Here is a 20,653-nt window from a genome sequence, read left to right as displayed (position 1 = left end):
TAGCATGTAAAACTATACCTGGGACAAGAACTGCAAATAACTGACTCCACTGAAGGGGGGAAGATAATGTACTCTTATAAGCAAAACATGTTGTGAAGAGACAAGAATGCATCACTATTGCAATTCATCTCTTTTTATTAATATTACTAAATGCTTGAATGAATGAGTTGTACTCATGAGGCTTCAAACCAAAACAAAATGGTTGGTTCTTCTGCTGGTTGCAGGTTACAATTACCTTAGCTTGGAAACGATAAGGCTGAGTTGGTTTAGTAATGAAGAGGAGATCATATTCATAAGCACCGATCAATTATTTATTTTAGCACTGTAGTTATTAATTTATTGATTTCTCATTCCACAGGAAATCTAATGAAACAAAAAACTCCTTAAATTTTTTCCTGCTACATTCTATAGTAAAAAGAATTCCCCATCTCTTCTCATTCCTAACAGACTAGAGATTTTGAGACCATTTTCCTCACAAAACACTTGAAATGACCTATGAACACCTGAAAGGTTGAAGTTTTGAAAACAAGCTAATGGACAATAATTTTCCTTACCAAATAAGAACCATAAAAATTATTGTATGTGAAGTTACATGCAGCACCTTAAAGTAGGAAGTTAAGAACTCAGAATTTAACTTGAAATATTTCAAGCTTAAATTTGAACAATTATTTTACAAATTTTTTTAATGATGTAACTCATAGGCCTAATTTGGCTTCCCCTGAAAGCAGAGGTTGAGACAAAGACTTGGCTGCAGATTGTGTGTAGTGGCGAGGTAATCCCAGAAAACATAAGTAAAGGAACAGGGAGTATGACACAGGAGAAGTCAGTACAAGAAGGTGTTATTCAAGTCTCTGCTGAAGGGAAGAGCGCATCAGTTCTGCTGGGACTACTGGGAAGTGTAAATGTCTTCCAGAGCTTTCCATTTGAAGGAAGTGTGGATGAAGGTGGTTCCCATGTTGGTTGATGGCTGATATTTGCACTGGGGAACATAAACATGGTCCTGAAGTGGTTCACACACATGCCCAATGGCTCTAGGGCATAAGAGAGGCCCAAGGCAGAAAAATGGAATAATTCTTTAGCTGCCTGAGGTGTGATCCTGTCAATGAGGTGAGCCTGAGCTCCTAGGGAACTCTCACTGCAGCTGCAGCTGAAACAGGAGTGGGCCAAAGAAATGGAAAGGAGGCTCCAACGTACCTGCTACATCAAACAGATAGATGTGAGGACCAAATCTGGCCCATGATTTGTCAGTATTAGACTTGTGGTCAGTTGGCTTAGGAATTCACAAACTGATAAGACTGCAAAAGGTTTATTCGAAAATAAATAGATAAATAAAAATATAAATTTACAAACTGAATACACTGCATGATCAAACTGACTTCTCAGAGATTCTAGGGATAAAGTATAGAACTGTAAGAAGAGGTCCAATTTCTGCTTTTCATTTTTGCATTAATTTAACAAATTTAATGAACATTTACCATATGCTAGGTGCTGGAGATACATCAATGAAAAAGATAAACAAAGTACCTGCCCCACTGAGCTTGCATTCTGTTTGGGAGATAGTCAGCAAGCAATAAGTTTCAGACTTTTCAGTTAAAAATAAAACAGAGGACTGGACACTGTGGCTCACGTTTGTAATCCCAGCACTTTGGGAGACTGAGGCATGTGGATCACCTGAGGTCAGGAGTTCGAGACCAGCCTGGCCAACATGGTGAAAACTGTCTCTACTAAAAATACAAAAATTAGCCGGGTGTGGTGGTGTTACCGGGGGGTCCTTTGCTCACAGAGCTCCCAAGATGGTGGCAAGCCGCTTCCAAGATGGCGGCGGGCCACTTCCAAGATGGTGGCAGGCCTTGTATTCTCTGACCTGGGGTTCTTGGCCTCACGGATTCCAAGGAATGGAATCTTGGGCCATGCGGTGAGTGTTATAGCTCTATCAGAAGCCGCAGGTCATGGAAGAGAACCGTGGAATCCAGTGACTAGTGTTCAGCTTGATTAGGATGAACACAGGCACTCAGCCGTGCAGGAAAAATGGCAAGCCTTTAGCCCAATTGGGAGTGGCAGTGGGCACCTCGCTGGATCAGGAGGTGCCCTGCCAGATCTGGAGGGATGGAAGTCAGCGGTGGGTCTGCAACGGCGGCAAACAGCAGTGGTGGACAGCGAGCAAAAGCTCAGCTCGAGCTGTAACAAACACGGACCAGAAGAGTGCAGTTGCAAGATTTAATAGAGTGAAAACAGGGCTCCCATACAAAGGGAGGGGACCCAAAGGGGGTTGCTGTTGCGGGCTCGAATGCCTGGGTTTATATCCCGATCATTGTCCCTCCCGCTGTGCTCTCAGGCAAGAGATGATTGGCTATTTCTTTACCTCCTGTTGTTGCCTAATTAGCATTTTAGTGAGCTCTCCTTACTATCTGATTGGTTATGTGTGAGCTAAGTTGCAAGCCCCGTGTTTAAAGGTGGAAGCGGTCACCTTCCCAGCTAGGCTTGGGGATTCTTAGTCAGCCTAGGAAATCCAGCTAGTCCTGTCTCTCAGTGGCAGGTGCCTGTAATTCCAGCTACTTGGGAGGCTGAGGCAGGAGAATCACTTGAACCTGGGAGGCGGAGGTTGCAGTGAGCTGAGATCACGCCATTGCACTCCAGCCTGGGTGACAAGAGTGAAACTCTGTCTCAAGAAAAACAAAGGTAGTATTGTGAGAGATATGGCTGCTGTTTTAGATAGGGCAGCCATCAAAAGCTTCTCTACATGAATGACATTTGAGGGGAGACCTGGATGAGAAGGATTGAGTCAAATGAATATTAGGGAAAAGTATTCCAGGCAAATGGAACAGACTATGTATGAGCCCTGAGGTCGGAATAAGCTTTTATATTTGAGGAGCAATGAGATCAATATGAGTGAAGTTGAGAGTAAGAGAAGTGGTTACGAGATAAAGTGAAACATGTCGGCTGAGGTCAGATGAGGTAGAGTCCTGTGGCTATGGAAAGGCATGTAGGCTTCATTCTCAGTATGATGGGAAACCTCTGGGAAATTTTAATCAGGTGAGATGTGATCTGATTTTCTGTTTTAAAAAGTCCATTCTGGTTGCCATGTGGAGAGTGTGTATGTGAAGTTTTGGATCCTAGAATTGTAGAACACAACAGGCCTAAATATTTGTCTTTTCCATGAACAGGTGGATCTCTTAGTTACGTTTTGCTTGAAATGCACGTAGGTGTCCACACAAAGACCTCAACACACAAGTGTTCTTGGCAGAATTACTTATAATAGCCAAAAGGTGGAAATAACTCAAATGACCATCAGCTAGTGAATGGAAAAACAAAATGTGTTTATCTTCAAGCAGAATAGAAAGCCATTTAATAATAAAAATAAATATTGACACATGCTACAACATGGATAGCATCAAAAACATGCTAAGAGAAAGAATACAGACACAGAAGACCACACATTGCATGATTCTATTTATATAAAATATCTAGAAAAAGAAAATCTATATATGGAGAAAGCAGATTAGTGATTGCCTGGGACTGGGAGTGAGAACAAAGAGTAAGTGTAATGAAGCAGGAGAGATTTTACTGGAGTGAGAGAAATGTTCTAAAACTGGTTTGTGGTGATGGTTGCACAACAGTACATCTAAAAATCATTGAACTGTACACTTAAAACAGGTGAATTTAAAGGTATTTAAATGATACATCAATAAAGTTGTTTCTAAAAAAAAAAACATGTGTTGCTACATTTGGAACATATATGTTCCGAGCACATGGACCCTCCATCTCCACAGACCTTGGTTTTACCTGAAGTTACTCCTCCAACCCACGTTTCCCTTGGTCAAGAGAGCACCAGGCTGCGCTGGCCTTTCATGGTCACCCAGTGGCCCACTTTGGGAATGAATCGAGTTCCTTTCTTTCTCAACATTGTTTCCTCTGGGGAGATCATACACATTCCAAGCATTCCCCATTTCCCCTATTTTCAGAACTCTCGGGTTGCTTGGTTCTTCCTTAAGCAATGTTTTTATCATCTTTAACCCGTGCACTTTTTCGTCTCACTTTTGTAACTATTGCCAACTGTTTCAAGAACATTTTTTACTATCTTTTTCCTCCTTTTTCTCCTTTCTTCCCTCTTTTCCACCTCCATTTTTTCCACTGTCATCCCTCATTCTTTCTTTATGTTTGTTCCATTTGTGACCCCTAAAAATAACTATAATGATGGGAGAACAGGATTGGGGGCATATTAGTATCAAGTGAAAGGAAAGTCTAAGTTGTGCTTTGTCTATCAATTTCTAAAGTGTCAAAAAGTTCTTCTCAAGAACATCCTCAAAATTTCCTTCTACTCACTGTTGTTTATTTCATGAAAAATAAAAATCTTGTTGTTGTATTTTTAAAGTTTGTTTACTTGTACTAAATAATCACATTTTAAAATTATTTTTCATTGTGAGCTAGAATATTTGATTACAAAAAGTATTTTATTTATATCAACGTAAATACTTTTGTTGGCTGACCCAGTAAAAGGAACACTATACATCACATTATTTCTATAAAGAAAAAAATATCTGAAATCCAAGAAATGGTTAGAGTTTATTTTTGGTTTATTAACTGGAGGCTGTCATTACTTAACTTTAAAACAAGGTACTTAAAATAGTATCTGTACATCTTACTAAGTGCTATACTATACTTGTTCCATCGGTCAACTTCTTATGTTGTTTTATTGCAATTATTTATATTCTTTATATTCTTATATTCTTAAAAACAAAAGGACAATTACAGATACAACTAAGTAAAACTAAATTTCCCTTTTAGTTGAACAGAAGACAGGTTCTTCATTTTCTTCATCTGCCTTTCACATGAAGTGTATAATGCCGGAATAATTAGTATATTAATAGTCTTTACCGTCAGGGTTCATTTCTTGGTTATAAAAATGTAAGAGAATGAGATTCTAAGTTCCTTTAAAATTCAGCTTAAAGGGGCCAGGCGCGGTGCTTCACACCTGTAATCCCAGCACTTTGGGAGGCCGAGGTGGGAGGATCACTTGAGCCCAGCAGTTCAGGACCAGCCTGGGCAACATAGTGAGATCTTGTCTCTAAAAAAAAATAATAATAAAAAATAAAATTTAGCTTAAAGAAAACAACCAGGACTGCAGATCAAAATGCCTTGTTATGTGAGATTACAAGATCATGGGTTACTATTACATCTTGTCTTAAGAGAGAAGGATGTACACCCACATGCCACGACAGACTGCATTCAAGGGTGTAAAGAAACTGTTCAGCCCCATCAGGAGCGGTGAAAAAAGAAGCAACGCTGAGCTTTCATTTCCTGCAGGTCACTAATAATTTATGAGATATTTATGAGATTTCTTTGCAGTGTCAAAATATCTGTAAACTTTTTTTCTTTCTTTCTTTCTTTTTTAGAAACAGGCCAGGCTCTGTTGCCTAGGCCTGAGTGAAGTGATGTGATCATAGCTCATTGTAACCTTGAACTCCTGGTTATAGGAGGATTGCTGAAGCCATCCTCCCAGTTCAGCCTCCCTAGTAATTAACAGGCATGCGCCACCATGCCCAGCCAATGCTTTAAATTTTTTGTAGATCTCGGGTCTTGCTATGTTGCTCCGGCTGGTCTTTAAGCTTTATACATTTTTGTTAGGCCACAATAATGAAAACTAAGATCATAAACAGCAAAGATGCCATGTAAACATAGGGGGGTATTTTCTAATGTAACCTAGGGGAGAGTTATCTCGCCAGAAAGGGTTATGTTTAATGTTTTGATTTTTAATCGCTATTTTTTAAATAGGTTGCCAGAGAAATGGGTGTGAGTTTGTTTTAGCTTTGGCCTCCACTTCCTGTGTAACTTATTTGGGATGGATGTTTAGTATAGATATGAAATCACTGGGGAAAACCAAACAAAGAGAAAATATTATCATTGAAAAGTTACACATTAATTTTCCACATAGTTTTTTGAAAGGAAAGTCAGTTTGGCAAGGCAAAAAGGGACTCTGGCAAAATGAGCAACTCTGTGTCCTGCATCTAGGCTACCTGAAAAAAAGGCCCAGTCTTTGAAATGATCTTCTTCAGAGGCAAGCATGCCATGACCCAACAAATGTCTCTTTACCCCACAGGTTGAAGTTTGCAAGAAACAGCTGAGTAAGCTCAGGGCTTTTATAGAGTTGATCATGTTTTTGATTCCTGCCCTTTAATTAACTATATGCTTTACAAAACTAGGTAGCTGTAGTAGACATATTACATCCAGCTGTTAATCACTTCTTAGTAAGAAAAAGTACTGGAATCTACAGATGGACATTGATCTGTTACCTATGTTGACAAGAACATTATGGTCTTTGTCAAACCACACTGCGAATGCACTAGGATGCTGCACTGATTTTCCATCGTTACTGCTGGAGTTGGGAAAGAAGAAGGCAGATTCGTTGTAGTTTGCCATAGGGAATGTTATCCTCCTTTCCCTCTAGGCCAAATGACTCCTTACAATGCAGCCAATAAAAAGCAAAAAGAATAAGTTTTTATATAAAAATGTTTATGGTTCATATCTTTCCATATAAACATTCAATGTGGGGAAAGAAAACCTCACCAGCTTGGCAAAAAAGAGACTAGATTCTCCCCCAAAGATTGGTTTGGAAGTCTCCCCAAAAGAAAGCTGTCTGATGAAATCACTGCCATCTTAAGTGGTAAAAACACAATGCACTACATTAAAACATAGTTATTAGGTTTTTATAATCATAGTATAAGAGCCCTCAAAATTATCTTGTCTGGAATCTCTAGAAAAATACACACCTTTGTGATTTAGGACCAACTGCTACTTAGAGGCTACCAGGAATAACTATTCCACAACTTCTCTTAATAATAACTCCATGGTTTCAACTTCTTTCATTGTTATGCCTGATAAAAACTTGTCTTCCTTCTAATTCAGGCCATATCTCCTGGTTTGGCATTGTTCTGGTGCCTTTGTCCTCACTGTGGTTATTACCACCCAGGAACTTCAAGAAAGACATAAACTTCTAGATCCAAGCTCTAGACACATTTCCATATTGGGGCTGTGAACTCTAAAAATAACATTTTATTACTAAGTACATGAGCAAAAATTTAGAGCAAGGTAAAAGTGTGTGTGTGTGTGTGTGCATGCTCAGGCATGCATGCATATTTCAGGGGTGCAAGGGCTTTTTTTTTTCTTCCAGTTTGAAGCTTTAGGGCATAATATTATTTGAAGCTTCACTTACCTCTACCTGAAGCATAAACCAATAAAATGTGAACAACTCATCAGTGGAGGGGTTCCTTGTGCTCTTTGGGTAACAAGCCACTTGTTTCCTTATTCCACAGTGAAGCATTCCTTCTTTAAAACATTTTGCTGCAATTAAACTGTGTACCCCTGGAGGTGAAACTTGTGTCTCACCTGTAGACAGCCTGTGTTTCTGAATCGCAGCATCTAGTATAATCCACTCGGGTACTTAAATAAAGTACCAAAACATAACTAATGAATAAAAGAAAGCAATGAATTAGTAAGCCTGTATTTATAAACTGCTGCCACTACAAAATGTAAGACCTTATTTAATAAAATCAGTTTATGATATTTAGCTTGAAAGAACAGCTGCTTCCTTTTAGAATATCCAAAACCTTGGAGACACCATACTTTATTTTTCTTTAATTGTTTTTCTAAGACTAATAATTTTAAAGTGAATTTTAATGTAGATGAAAATATGTTAAAACAGTATAATGATATTTAAGTGCAATACAGGCTTTATATTTCTAATTACATATGGAAAAAATGGTCTGAACATGAGGTGGCCTGTAAGTAAGAAATATTATGATTAGAAGTAATTATAACAGGCCGGGTGCGGTGGCTCACGCCTGTAATCCCAGCACTAATCCCAGGCTCACGCCTGTAATCCCACCCAGCCACAGCAGGTGGATCACCTGAGGTCAGGAGTTTGAGACCAGCCTGGCAACATGGCGAAACCCCGTCTCTACTAAAAATACAAAAAAATTAGCCAAGCATGGTGGCATGCCTGTAATTCCAGCTACTCGGGAGGCTGAGGCAGGAGAATCACTTGAACCCAGGAGGTGGAGGTTGCAGATCGCGCCACTGCACTCCAGCCTGGGCAACAGAGCGAGACTCTGTCTCAAAAAAAAAAAAAAAAAAAAAAGAAATAATTATAATAGAATAATAATTAAGGTAAAAAAGATCTATTTATAATGAATTAAATTTTTCTAAACCCCTCACTGGGGATATTCTTAAAACTCTATCCCCAAATATACCAGTGACATTGCAGGAAAATTTCGAGGGAAGTCCAAAATACTATTTTTAAAAATTACAAAAATTTTAAAATTCATTAGGAAAAAAATAGAGGAACTTCAGATATTTTGAAATCTGTTAAGTCTTCTTCAAAATTCACATGAGGTCTGCTTACTATTAATAATGAACATGTTGAAAAAATCGTCTGAATGTGAGGTTATTGAGGTTTTTTTCATTCCAGATCTCTGCTAATTAGTATCAGGGATAATTACATCTCTCTCTCTAGTTCTTCTAGAGAACTACTTCTCAACTCCTCTCTCCCTTATGATTCTATATATGAGCCAGAGAATACCTCAGCACAGAATGCTCTAAATGTAAACACAACACAATTTCCTGTAAAAAACAAACAAACGAAACCTGTGGCTCTGTTTATTGTAACGTCTTCTCATTTGACTTATATAAATCCACATCTTTTAATTTTAGGAATTGCATTCAAAGTTTTAAGGTCAAAAACTGTACTTTTCTATGTTGAATTACTGGTAAGAAGCTGGCAATCAAGTGAAAGTTCTTTATGGACTAGACTGAAAAGCTCTTGTGTACTGTCAACCCAGTATTCATTTCTCAAAGCAAATGTCACACACACAATAGTTCTGTTGTGGATTCAAAACCAAATTCCGTTTCAGCAATAGTAGTGCAGCAGTAAACTCCTCCTCGTTGTCAGGCCCTGTGGCTATCTGGTTTTAGTCAGGCACTTTAGAGTCATCTCAGAGTGTCTTTTTTTTTTTTTTTTTGACACAAGGTCTCACTGTGTCGCCCAGGCTGGAGTGCAGAGGCATGATCTTGGCTCGCTGCAGCCTCGACCTCCTGAGCTCAAGTGATCCCCCACCTCAGCTTCTGGAGTAGCAGAGGACACATAGGTGTGTGCCACCAAACCAGTTAATTTTTGTATTTTTGTAGAGGCATGGTTTTGCCATGTTGCCCAGGCCGGTCTCCAACTCCTGGGCTCAAGCTATCAGCCTGCCTCGGCCTTCCAAAAAGCTGGGATTATAGGCGTGAGCCACTGTGCCCTGCCCAGAATGTCTTTATTAGCTGTGTTAGATCATTAGTTACAGAAAACCAGCTGGTTAGAAATAAATTGCTTTCCTGCTTACCTGCCACTTAGTTCTGAGTACACATGTCCGTCCTACAATCCCACCTAATATCTGATGCATAAACTAAAATGATAGTCAAGGTTGTTCACTGGTAGTGGAATTTTGAGGGATTATTTTTGAACTTTTCTATATTTTTGAAATATGTTAACAGATTTTTTTTTTTAATAAGAAGAAAATAAACTTTGTCAAAAAAAAAAAGCAACAACAAGGAAAGATTCTTTTTTTTTTTTCTTTCCCCAGGCTGGAGTGTAGTGGTATGACCAGGGCTCACTGCAACTTTGTCCTCCTGGGCTCAAGTGATCCTCTCACCTCAGCCTCCCAAGTAGCTGGGACTACAGGCTCATGCCACCATGCCCAGAATACTTTTAAATTTTTTTTTGGAGCTGGGGTGGGTGTTTCACTGTGTTGCCTAGGCTGGTCTCAAATTCCTGGCCTCAAGTGATTCTCCTGCGTTGGCCTCCAAAAATGCTAGGATTACAGGCATGAGACACTGTACCCTGCCATCCTTTTTTTTTTAATGCCAATGAAATTTCTAATCTGATTTCCTGGCTTCCTGGCAGAGAAGGAAGCCACTTCAAAAATAATTCTACTTTTTTATTAGAAATATAGAAACACCCTCTTTTTCTACAAGGATGAAAATGTCATTCATATCTCCTCCCACTCAGTTCCATTGTAGTTAAAAAAAAGTGTGATTTCAAAATGTGTAAAAGAAGAGGAGGCAAACTGGTGGTTTGCAGGCCATGTCAGGCCCAAACACTTGTTCTGTTTGGTGACCACATTATTTAAAAACTGAAATTGAATGCCCCTCAAGTGGGCCCTTTGTTTCCCATAGGCCCACTGAACATTTAGACATTTAGATACTCTTCCTGGCCCCTGAAGGCATTTGATTTTGACACCCTTACACTAGCATCGCATAAGTAGACTGGGACACTACATGACTAAGACATGTTAGGCAAAGTTACAACTATGCTAATATCATCATTCTGCTCTTCAATTTGCATGTGGAAAAAACTAACTTCAGGAATAAGGAATTATAGCAAATCCAGTGTCCACAGTCACATGCCTCTTGTATAACCTAACAATTTTCTCCCATATAACTCCTTTCCCTTTTAGTTCATTCTGCACATTACTTCCTGGTTAGTAATCCTAGAGCCTAACTTTAATCACATATTTATTGTTCATTCTTTTTTTCTTCACCATGTGCCAGGTCTCTTTAGGTGCTAAGAACACAAAATAGATGAGGCTCAAGGTCTCATATCCCCTGAAAATAATCAGACATGTAAATTTAAAATAATAGGAGTATAATAGTTGGTACAAAATGAGTTCTCAGGAAACAGAGAATGAAGATTGTGACTGTGCCTGGGGAAAGTTTTCCAAAGGTAACAATTGAATTGACTTTTGAAAGAGAAGTAGATATTCAGCTGATGACTAAGTCAAAGGCATTCTAGCACACCCAAAGCATGGGCTCAAAGAAAGGCTTGGAAAATTCAGGAAACCTCAAGTAGTTTGGTTTTACTAGAGCAACAGGGAGTAAAGAGTGGGGAGAAAGGAAATATGCATTCATTCATTTAATATTTTCTTAGACAGTCTCGCTCTGTTGCCAGGCTGGAGTGCAGTAGCACGATCTGGGCTCACCGGAACCTCCACCTCCCGGGTTCAAGAGATTCTCCTGGCTCAGCCTCCCAAGTAGCTGGGACTACAGGCGCCCGCCACCATGCCCAGAGAATTTTTGTATTTTTAGTAGAGATGGGGTTTTGCCATGTTGGCCAGGATGGTCTCGATCTCTTGACCTCATGATCCGCCAGCCTCAGCCTCTCAAAGTGCTTAATGTTTTTATTTTGTAAATTGTTTAATGCTGCAAGCATTGAGGATAAAGCAATGATTTATATAGTAGCAGCATTTGTTGCACAGAGTACACAGTCTAGTGAAGAATACAGAAAAGTAAAGAGGCAATAAAATAGAGTTCAGTAAATGGTATGATAAAGTAAATGCAGAGAGTCAAGGAAGTACAGAGGAGGATGTGTAGAGGTAGACAAGTATACGGTGGCTGGTGGATTTTCTGATGTGCTGCTGAGATCTGCCTTTGGGAACGAAGGACTTATTCTCCCAGTTTCTGACAATGATGCCAGAAGACAACCTCAAATTGTAGCATTACCCAAGGTCTTTCTTCCTTCCAAAGACATCTTGCATCCAATGCATGACCAGTGTGTTTTACAAAGCCCTGGCTCCCACTTGATCCAACTTGGAAAAATTCTGAGCAGCCAGTCCAGTTCCAGAGCTACCCAATGGGTGGGCTGAGCAACCTTTATTGGGGCTGGATCATAGCTCAACTTCTCCTTTCACCTAATTCTGTTTCCTTCTCCATTCTTCTACAGATGTTGATCCATTGGGAACTCCCTAATAAATATCCTGTTTCAGAATTTTCTTCCCTGTACAAATTATGAAGTGTCCTTGAATGCCATTCTGAGTAACCTGGATTTTGTGCTATAAACAACTAAAGCCAGGGAAGGCTTTTAGCAGGGAAATAGCTTGATCATAAATGTAAATTAGAAGGGTGCAAAATTGAAGACAAGATTATTGAAGAGGATGTTATGGTAGTCCAACCAAGAAACATTTATAACCTAAATAAATCCATCCACAGTGGGGTAGAGAGAAAGAGATGAATGTAAGATGTATTTATGGGCAATATTGGCAGGACACACTTGGTGATTGACTATAGGTGGTGGGCATGGTAAAATCATGGAAGTCTCCTAGTTCTTTGGCTTGGGGAAAGGGATACATCTTGGTATCACTAATCAAGATAGAAAATACAGGAGAAGAAGGATCATTAATGAATATGATAAGTTTACTTTTGTACCTGTTGAGTTTGAAGTAAATTCAGTACAGTAAAAATGCTGGTAATACTTGGTAGACGGTGGAAAACATGTATTGGGAGATCAGGATGAAGGTCAATGCTAGAGATATGGGGTTGGGAATCATCAGAATCTGTAGTAGTTAAATACACAGATGTGAATGAGCTCAGTTTCACTGTTCTGCGCTAAAATTGTCAGATCTCCATACTGCTTACCTAAGCAATTCCCAACTCCTCCAACTGGCAGCCAGACAAAATAATGACACTTCAGGACTACGGACAGTGTCAGGACTGCTTGTACAGCTCGCCCCCTTCTCACGTCACCCTCAAAATTTTAGTTCTGGTAGATAAGGACTTCCTTATTATCTTCTGCTGTCTAGCTTTCTTGCCTTACTTTCTATCTGTCTCTTGGCTCATATCTTTTGATTAAGGAATTGTGTTAAAGTCATCTAGTTCAAGCTTTTCCTTTCATTTTTTTTAAGCAGATGAGGAACTTGAGTCCCAAAGAGGTGAAATGATTTGCCCAAAGCTACATTAGTGGTAAGTAACAGAGCTGGGACCCTGATTTCCAGGATCATACCTTAATGTTCTACTGTAATACAACATGAAGTAGACTCCATAATTTTCTAGGCAACAAGTTGAAGCTAACAGGCATTTGTCAAAAGAAGACATACATATCGTCAACAGAGAAATGAAAAAAAATGCTCAGTATCTCTAATCATTAGGAAAATGCAAATTAAAAACACAATGAGATATCGTCTTACACCTGTTAGAATGGCTATCATTAAAAAAAGACAAAAGATAACAAGGGTTGACAAGGGCATAGAGAAAAGGAAACCCTGGTACACTGTTGATGAGAATGTAAATTAGCATTACCATTATGGAAAATAATATGGAGGCTTATGAAAAAACTAAAAACAGAATCATCATACAATCCAGCCATCCCACTTTTGGGTATATATCCAAAGGACTTGAAATCTATATGTCAAAGAGATATCTGCACTTCAATGTTCATTGTAGCACTATTCACAATAGTGAAGATACGGAAGTAACTGAAGTGTCAGTGGGTGAATGAATAATGAAAATGTGGTATATAAGCATGATGGAATACCATACAGCCTTAAGAAAGAAGGAAATTCTGTCATTGCAACAATATGCAGGTTTATACCTGGAGGACATTATGCTAAGTAAAATAAGCCAGGCACAGAAAGACAAATATTGCATGAAGTCAATGATAATGTGGAATCTAAAAAAAGTTAAACAAATGGAAGCAGAAAGTGGAACGGTGCTTACCAATGGCTAGGGAGGGGATGAGGGTAGGGTTGGGAAAAGGAGAGATGTTGGTCAAAGGGTACATAGTTTCAGTTAGATAGGAGGAATACATTTCAGTAATCTAAGTAGATTTTAAATGTTCTCACCATAGAAGAATGTTAAGTAGGTGAGGTGATGGCTTTACTAATTACTTTGATTTAATCATTCCACCATGTATACATAGATCAAAACATGATAATGTGCCCATAAATATATACAATTATTATTTGTCAGTTAAAAATAGACATTTCAAGCTGACTAATAATAGTAAAAAAAAATAGTGATAACGACAATAACAATAGTAATACAATACAATCAAAAAACAACTCTTCACCTGATTGGATCTTAACTTGGCTTGATCTTCTTTGGGAAATTAGAAAAAATTATCTCTTTGATTATTGTTCATTCTCTTTGAAATCTTTTATCAGATATTCTAGATCCATCATCGTCTTCCATTAATACATCATCTTTTCTCTCATTTTATTCACTCCTTTATCACTTTTCTCTGAATTCTTCAAATTCACTGATTTGATTTTTGTCACTTTCCAATTTTGCTCTTTACTGCTTCCATTTCATTTTTTTCTTTTAGAGACAGGGTCTTACTGGGTTGCCTTGGGGGTCTCGTTATGTTGTCCAGGCCGATTTTGAATTCTGGTCTCAAGCAGTCCTCCCACTTCAGCCTCCCAAAGCACTGGGTTTACAAGGGTTAGCCACTGTGCCCAGCTTCCATGTCATTTTTTTTTTTAATTCTAGCAATCTTATTTTTATTTCAAAAGGAATCTTTTCTAATCTTAAATTGTTTCTATTTTAAAATGTAATTTTTAAATGATTGATAGTTTTTTAAGATACCATAAAATTTACACTTTTAAAATGCACAGTCTAGCGGTTTTTAATGGTTGTACCTTTTCGGAGTTGTGCAACCATCAACATTATCTAATTTCAGAACATTTTCATCATCCACAAAGGAAACCCCATACTCATTAGCAATCACTCCCTATTGCCCCCTCCCTCAACCCCTGGCAATCACTAATCTACTGTTTCTATGAATTTGCCTATATATATAGACAATATATATAATATAAAGTATATATATTTTATGTGGAATCATAAAATATGTGGTTTTTGTGTCGGGATTCTTTCACTTAGTATAATGTTTTCAAAGTTCATCCATGTTGTAGCATGTAACAGCACTCCATTTTTATTGCTGAATAATATGCCCTTGTATGTGAGTGCATGTGTGGGTGTGTGTGTAACACTTTGTTTATCCATTTATGAGTTGACAGACATTTGAGTTATTTCTATTTTTGGGCTATTATGAATAATGTTGGTATGAATGTTTGTATATAGGCTATTGTGTAAACATGTTATTTCTCTTGGGTAAATACCTGGGAGTAGAATTGCTAAGTCATATGGTAAGTCTGTGTTTAACTTTCTGAGGAACTGCCAAATTGTTTTTCCAAAGTAGCTGCATCATTTTACATTTCCACCAGCAGTGTATGAGGATTCCAATTTCTCCACATCCTCGTCAATGCCTTTTTTGTCTTTTTTAAAAATGATAGCCTTTCTACAGGATGTGACATGGTGTCTCATTATGGTTATGATTTGCATTTCTCTAATGACTAATAATGTTGAGCATCATTTCACTTGCTTTATGGTCATGCGTATATCTTCTTTGGAGCAATGTCTATTCAGATCGCTTTAAAATCAGATTGTCTTTTTGTTGTTGAGTTGTAAAAGTCCTGGATACAAATCCCTTATCAGTTATTTGATTTGTAAATATTTTCTCTCATTCTGTTGGTTTTCTCTCTTTTTTTTTTTTTTTTTTTTTTTTTTGAGATGGAGTCTTACCCTGTCGCCCAGGCTGGAGTACAGTGGCGCAATCTCGGCTCACTACAATGTCCACCTCCTGGGTTCAAGCAATTCTCCTGCTTCAGCCTCCCGCGTAGCTGGGATTACAGGCACCTGTCACCATGCCCAGCTAATTTTTTTATTTTTAGTAGAGACAGTGTTTCACCATGTTGGCCAGGCTGGTCTCGAACTCCTGATCTCGTGATCCACCCGCCTTGGCCTCCCAAAGTGCTGGGATTACAGGCGTGAGCCACCATGCCCAGCCCACTGGTTTTCTCTTCACTTTCTTGAGGTTTTCTTTGAAGCACAAATATTCATAATTTTTATGAAGTACAATTTATTTAAGTACAATCTCTTTGTTTCTATTGTTATCTGTGTTTTTGGTGTCATATCTAAGAAACCACTGCCTTTTCCAAGGTCAAAAATATTTATGCCCCTGTTCTCTAGTAAGAATTTTATAGTTTTAGCTCTTACAATTAGGCCTATGATCAATTTAGTGTTAAATTTTGCATATGGTGTGCATATGGTGTAATGTTCTTTTGAATCTTGTTGGTAACTCAGCATCTTTCTAGATTTTTTAAGATTTAGAGATTTTTCTAAAGATTTTTGTTTTATTTTGTTTTGGTTTTATTATTAACTCTTTCACGAGTGGGGTCATTTAAGTTTATTCCTCTGGTTAATTTCCTTTTTTACATTACAACTAAGTCTTTTAATCTAGAAGATGGTTCATTGGTTTGTTTATTCTGATGATTGTGTTTATGTCCATGGGTGGAGTTCACAGTTAATTTCAGAATTGTTTGGGGGTCCTGTTGAAATAATAGATACAGTCAATGGGAGAAAGGAAATTTCAAGATTTACCAGAGTTACTTTAATAAATCGGCATTCCAAGTGTCTGTGGGAGTAGGGCAGAGGTGGTAGGGCCCATAGACCTCACCATTGTGCCAAAGAATTTCTCACTGGTTTCTGAGATACTACTCAGTACGCTGTCTATATGAAGGGCAAGCTGGGATGCCATGAGATATTGCCTTGTGTAGACTCTATCTTTACTGGACTTTCTACAGTTGCTGGTGGGACTGGTATTTGCCCCTCTCTGACTTCCCTATATGGCACATTTGCCTGTAAACATAGAACACTTTACTGGAAATCTAAATTTCACAGCAAGTGCCAATTCATACTTTCATATCCCTTTGGATATTCAATGGTAGTTAAAACATGTAAACTCAGATGAATATCTTGAATCAGAACCATTCTTTCAGCTTCTGATTTGGCTCTGTTTCTATTGATTATTCTTTGCTTTTATCTAGTGACCCTGACTAGTTCAAGTTTCTATTTTCCTCATCTTTAACTCTTATTTTGTGTTTATGCTGGTGTTTCCTATACTTGTCCTGCCCCCAACCTTGGCAACTGATCTCTTGATGTATTAGAGCACTGCACTAGAACCAGGAGGCCAGATCATGCTTCTGTTGCAGGTTGCTAGTCCTTCCACATTGCCTCCCTCATCTTTCTTCATCATTCTTGCAGTGAACCTCAATTACACCCAAGGAAACCAAGTTGTCTTTGTAATGTAGACACATGGGAGCTCCTCCTCCTCCTCCCTCCTCCTCTTCTTTCTCTTCTTCTTCGTTGTCATCGTCTTCTCTTTTCTTCTTCTTCTTCCTCCTCCTCTTCCTCCTCCTCCTCTTCCTCCTCCTTCTCCTTCCTCCTCCTTCCTCCTCCTCCTTCTCCTTCCTCCTCCTTCCTCCTCCTTCCTCCTCCTCCTTCTTCTTTCTTCTTTCTTCTTCTGAGACAGGATCTCACTTTGTTGCCCAGGTTGGAGTGCAGAGACACGATCTCAGCTCACTGCAACCTCTGCTTCCCAGGCTTAAGTGATTCTCCTGTCTCAGCTTCCTGAGTAGCTGAGATTACAGGTGTGTGCCACCATGCCCAGCTAAGTTTTGCATTTTTTGTAGAAATGAAGTCTCACCATGTTGCCCAGGCTGGTCTCGAACTGCTGGGCTCAGTGATCCACCTGTCTCAGCCTCCCAGAGTGCTGGGATTACAGATGTGAGCCACAATGGCTGGCCATGGGGCATCTTAAAGATTCAAGTATCTTATTTATTAATATCTTTATATCGTCCATAACAGCTAGCACCATCTGAGCACATAGTCAATATTCAACAAATATTTAAAAAAATTAACTTTAATAGTTAAAAGAATAATATAATATATCAGGCCTGGTGCAGTGGCTCACGCCTGCAATCCCAGCACTTTGGGAGACCAAGGTGGGCAGATCACTTGAGGCCAGGAGTTCGAGACTTGCCTGGCCAACGTGGCAAAACCCCATCTCTACTAAAAAATATGAAAATTAGCTAGGCCTGGTGGCATGCACCTGTAAGCACAGCTACTCAGGAGGCTGAGGCAGGAGAATCGCTTGAGCCCAGGAAGGAGAGGTTGCAGTGAGCTGAGATCGCACCACTGCACTACAACCTGGGCAACAGATGAAACCCTGTCTCAAAACAAAAGCAAAACAAAAAAAGAGAATAATACGTCAAATTATTTGTAAAGAAAAACCTTCCTCCCTATTTCAAACAGCTTGAAGAAATACAATTTTTGTCCTTTTATTTATTTTTGGGGGATAGAGTCTCGCTCTTTCGCCCAGGCTGGAGTTCAGTGGCAGCATCTCAGCTCACTGCAACATCCACCTCTGTGTTCAAGCAATTATCGTGCTTCAGCCTCCCGAGGAGCTGGGATCACAAGCACAGGCCACCATGCCTAACTGATTTTTGTATTTTTAGTAGAGACAGGGTTTCACCATGTTGGCCAGGCTGGTGTCAAACTCCTGACCTCAAGTGATCCACCCTCCTCAGCCTCCCAAAGTGCTGGAATTATAAACATGAACCACCATGCCCAGCTTGTCTTTACATTTATTTTGATGATGAATTCGAAATGGTACCAATGTATATCAGTGCTTTATTCACAACACTGACCTGGAGATATTTCAGAATAGAGAAACGCCAGATCCTTAGTAAGTTTCAACAACAAAAGGGTTGAGGGGTCACTGATAAAATTTTATTTCTCTCTTCATTTTACTAATGGAAATTAATTTTTTTTATTAACAGTAGTGCTTTATGTATTCTCAATTCTGCTCCCAAAAGGATTTAAGGTGGCTGACATAAATGTATATGATAAAATAATACTTAATACTTAACATAATAACGATAACAATTTACAAGGAATGCAGAAAAAGAGAAAATAAGTGTAGAAAAAAGAAAATAATACAAGGAGGGGAAGTTGCTAAACAAAACGTATGCTGCAAAGTCACTTACATCCACTTGCTTATGTAGGGCCACATATTTGGCTCTGAATTTTCCAGGCAATTCAAGAGGGCTCACAACCAGATAGAGACCCAGTGTCCGTAAGATTCAAACAAACCAATTGCTTACGATAACATAGTTTCTCCAGTTGCTGAAACCAGAGAGCAATTTCTCCAAAAGTTTGCCACAAAGACTACACTGTAAGTTACAGTGACCACCATCCTTACAGCCAACACAGTACAATTTCACAGGAATCATTTCTCAATATAGCTAAAAACACAGTGTTTTTTTTTTTTTACATAAAAAAGTTCAGTACACTAATTTCTAGTTTTGCAGTATCCTCAGCACCAAAAGTCGTCCTGCTGATGGTGCTAATCAGGAGAACATTTCCATGGTCAAGCTAAGATGCCTAGATGATTTCAGTTTAGTTCAACAGCTCAATAAAATTTTAAGGTCAGTAGGCATATTATTGGATAGAATATATGAAAAAAGTTCAGCAGAGATTTTTGTGTTTCTGCTGCAATAGTACCACATAACCAAACACAAATTTTAGAAGCTTAAAACAAAACTGTCTATTTTTCTTGTTCAAGGTTTTGGTCAGTTTAACATCCCCTTTCCTCATTCTTGAACCAGTGGCTAGCCAGGAGATTACAGAAGCAGAAATAAAGCCACTTTTAAAGCCTCTGCTTAGTGCGACAATGAAGCAAACTAATACAGGAACAGAAAACCAAATACCACATGTTCTCACTTATAAGTGGGAGCTAAACATGGAGTACACATGGCCACAAAGAAGGGAACAACAACAACAACAACAAAAAAAGGAAACACAAAGAAGAGAAAACAGACACCAGGGCCTACTTGAGGGTGGAGGGTGGAAGAAGGGTGAGGATCGAAAAACTATCTATCGGGTACTATGCCTACTACCTGGATGACAAAATAATCCTTACTCCAAACCCCCATGACATGCAGTTTATCTATATAACAAACCTGCACTCGTACCCCTGAACCTAAAATAAAAGTTAAAAAAAAAAAAGCCTCTGCTTGCATCACATCTACTAACTTCAGTCAAAGCAAGTCACACGGGCAAGCCCGATATGAAGTAGGTGGGGAAATGCTACATATATTCTGCCCCTTCGGATAGAAGGTACTGCCAAGCCACTTGACAAATGCTTTGTAATTCTATCGCAGGGAGAGAGGGAAGAATTGGGAATAATTCAGTTACCACATCCATAATTCTATTTGCGACTTCCCTTTACTCTTTGGTTCCCATTCAGTACCTCGAAGATACAAAGTTGGAGGTCATCTAGTATGATCCTTTCCTCTTACACATGAGTTATCTGGGGCCCAGAGAGCTTATGGGACTTGCCTAACATCACACAGTCAATTCAGCGCTCTACCACATTGAACCAAATGGTTGTAACTCTAACTTTCCTCTCTATCATCTGCCTCCAAACCTCAACTCCACAGGGAATTATAGGGGTTTAGTTCATGAGATAAATATATGAGTGAGGCCCTGAACTCCAGTCTCCAGAGGTAATAGCCTAGATTCACTGTGGATATGAAAGGTTTTAGTAGTGCAATGAGAGGAGACCATAAATTCTAGGTTCTGACTTGGAGAAATTGGTTTTTCACAAAGTGACTGGTGTGTGTGGAGGGAGGGCAAATTTCTAATGAAAATATTTATAGACCCTAGTGGTTATTTAAAAGTAGGTAATATTTCCAGAAGGAAATGTTTAGTTTGTTTCCCAGTTGCTTTCCATTGTCTCCATGCTTCATCTAACAAAGAATCAAATGTAAGGAAGGGCAAGGGGGTGGGTAGTTGGAACAACAACGGAAGACTGCCAGAGATGAAGGAAAGATATAAAATGTGGCCTTTTCAAGTTGACATTTGTTTTTTAAGTTTCCCTAATGCCCTCTATAAGGTAATCACCAGAGGCTGTGTGTTTGGCTTACTCCTCAAAAGCAGATCTGAGTTG

At 38.9% G+C, this 20,653-nt stretch overlaps 1 protein-coding gene across 14 annotated transcripts in view; it reads left to right on the top strand.

The window, feature by feature from the left end:
• The window catches only part of CEP85L (centrosomal protein 85 like), a 245,024-nt gene that overhangs the window by 20,253 nt on the left and 204,118 nt on the right, over positions 1-20,653 (top strand). For 8 of the 14 annotated variants that reach the window (XM_024357383.3, XM_063813387.1, XM_063813386.1 and 5 more), the window contains exon 2: positions 12,711-12,765. The exons of the other annotated variants lie outside the window; for them this stretch is intronic. The gene's annotated coding sequence lies outside the window, so the exon portion shown is untranslated. The remainder of the gene's footprint in view (positions 1-12,710; positions 12,766-20,653) is intronic. 14 annotated transcript variants of the gene reach the window in all.

This window comes from Pan troglodytes, chromosome 5 (assembly GCF_028858775.2).
Source record: "Pan troglodytes isolate AG18354 chromosome 5, NHGRI_mPanTro3-v2.0_pri, whole genome shotgun sequence".
In the NCBI taxonomy this organism is placed as follows: Eukaryota; Metazoa; Chordata; class Mammalia; order Primates; family Hominidae; genus Pan; species Pan troglodytes.
The sequence above is the reverse complement of the archived record's forward strand: the minus strand, read 5'-3'. Positions and strand labels throughout refer to the sequence as shown.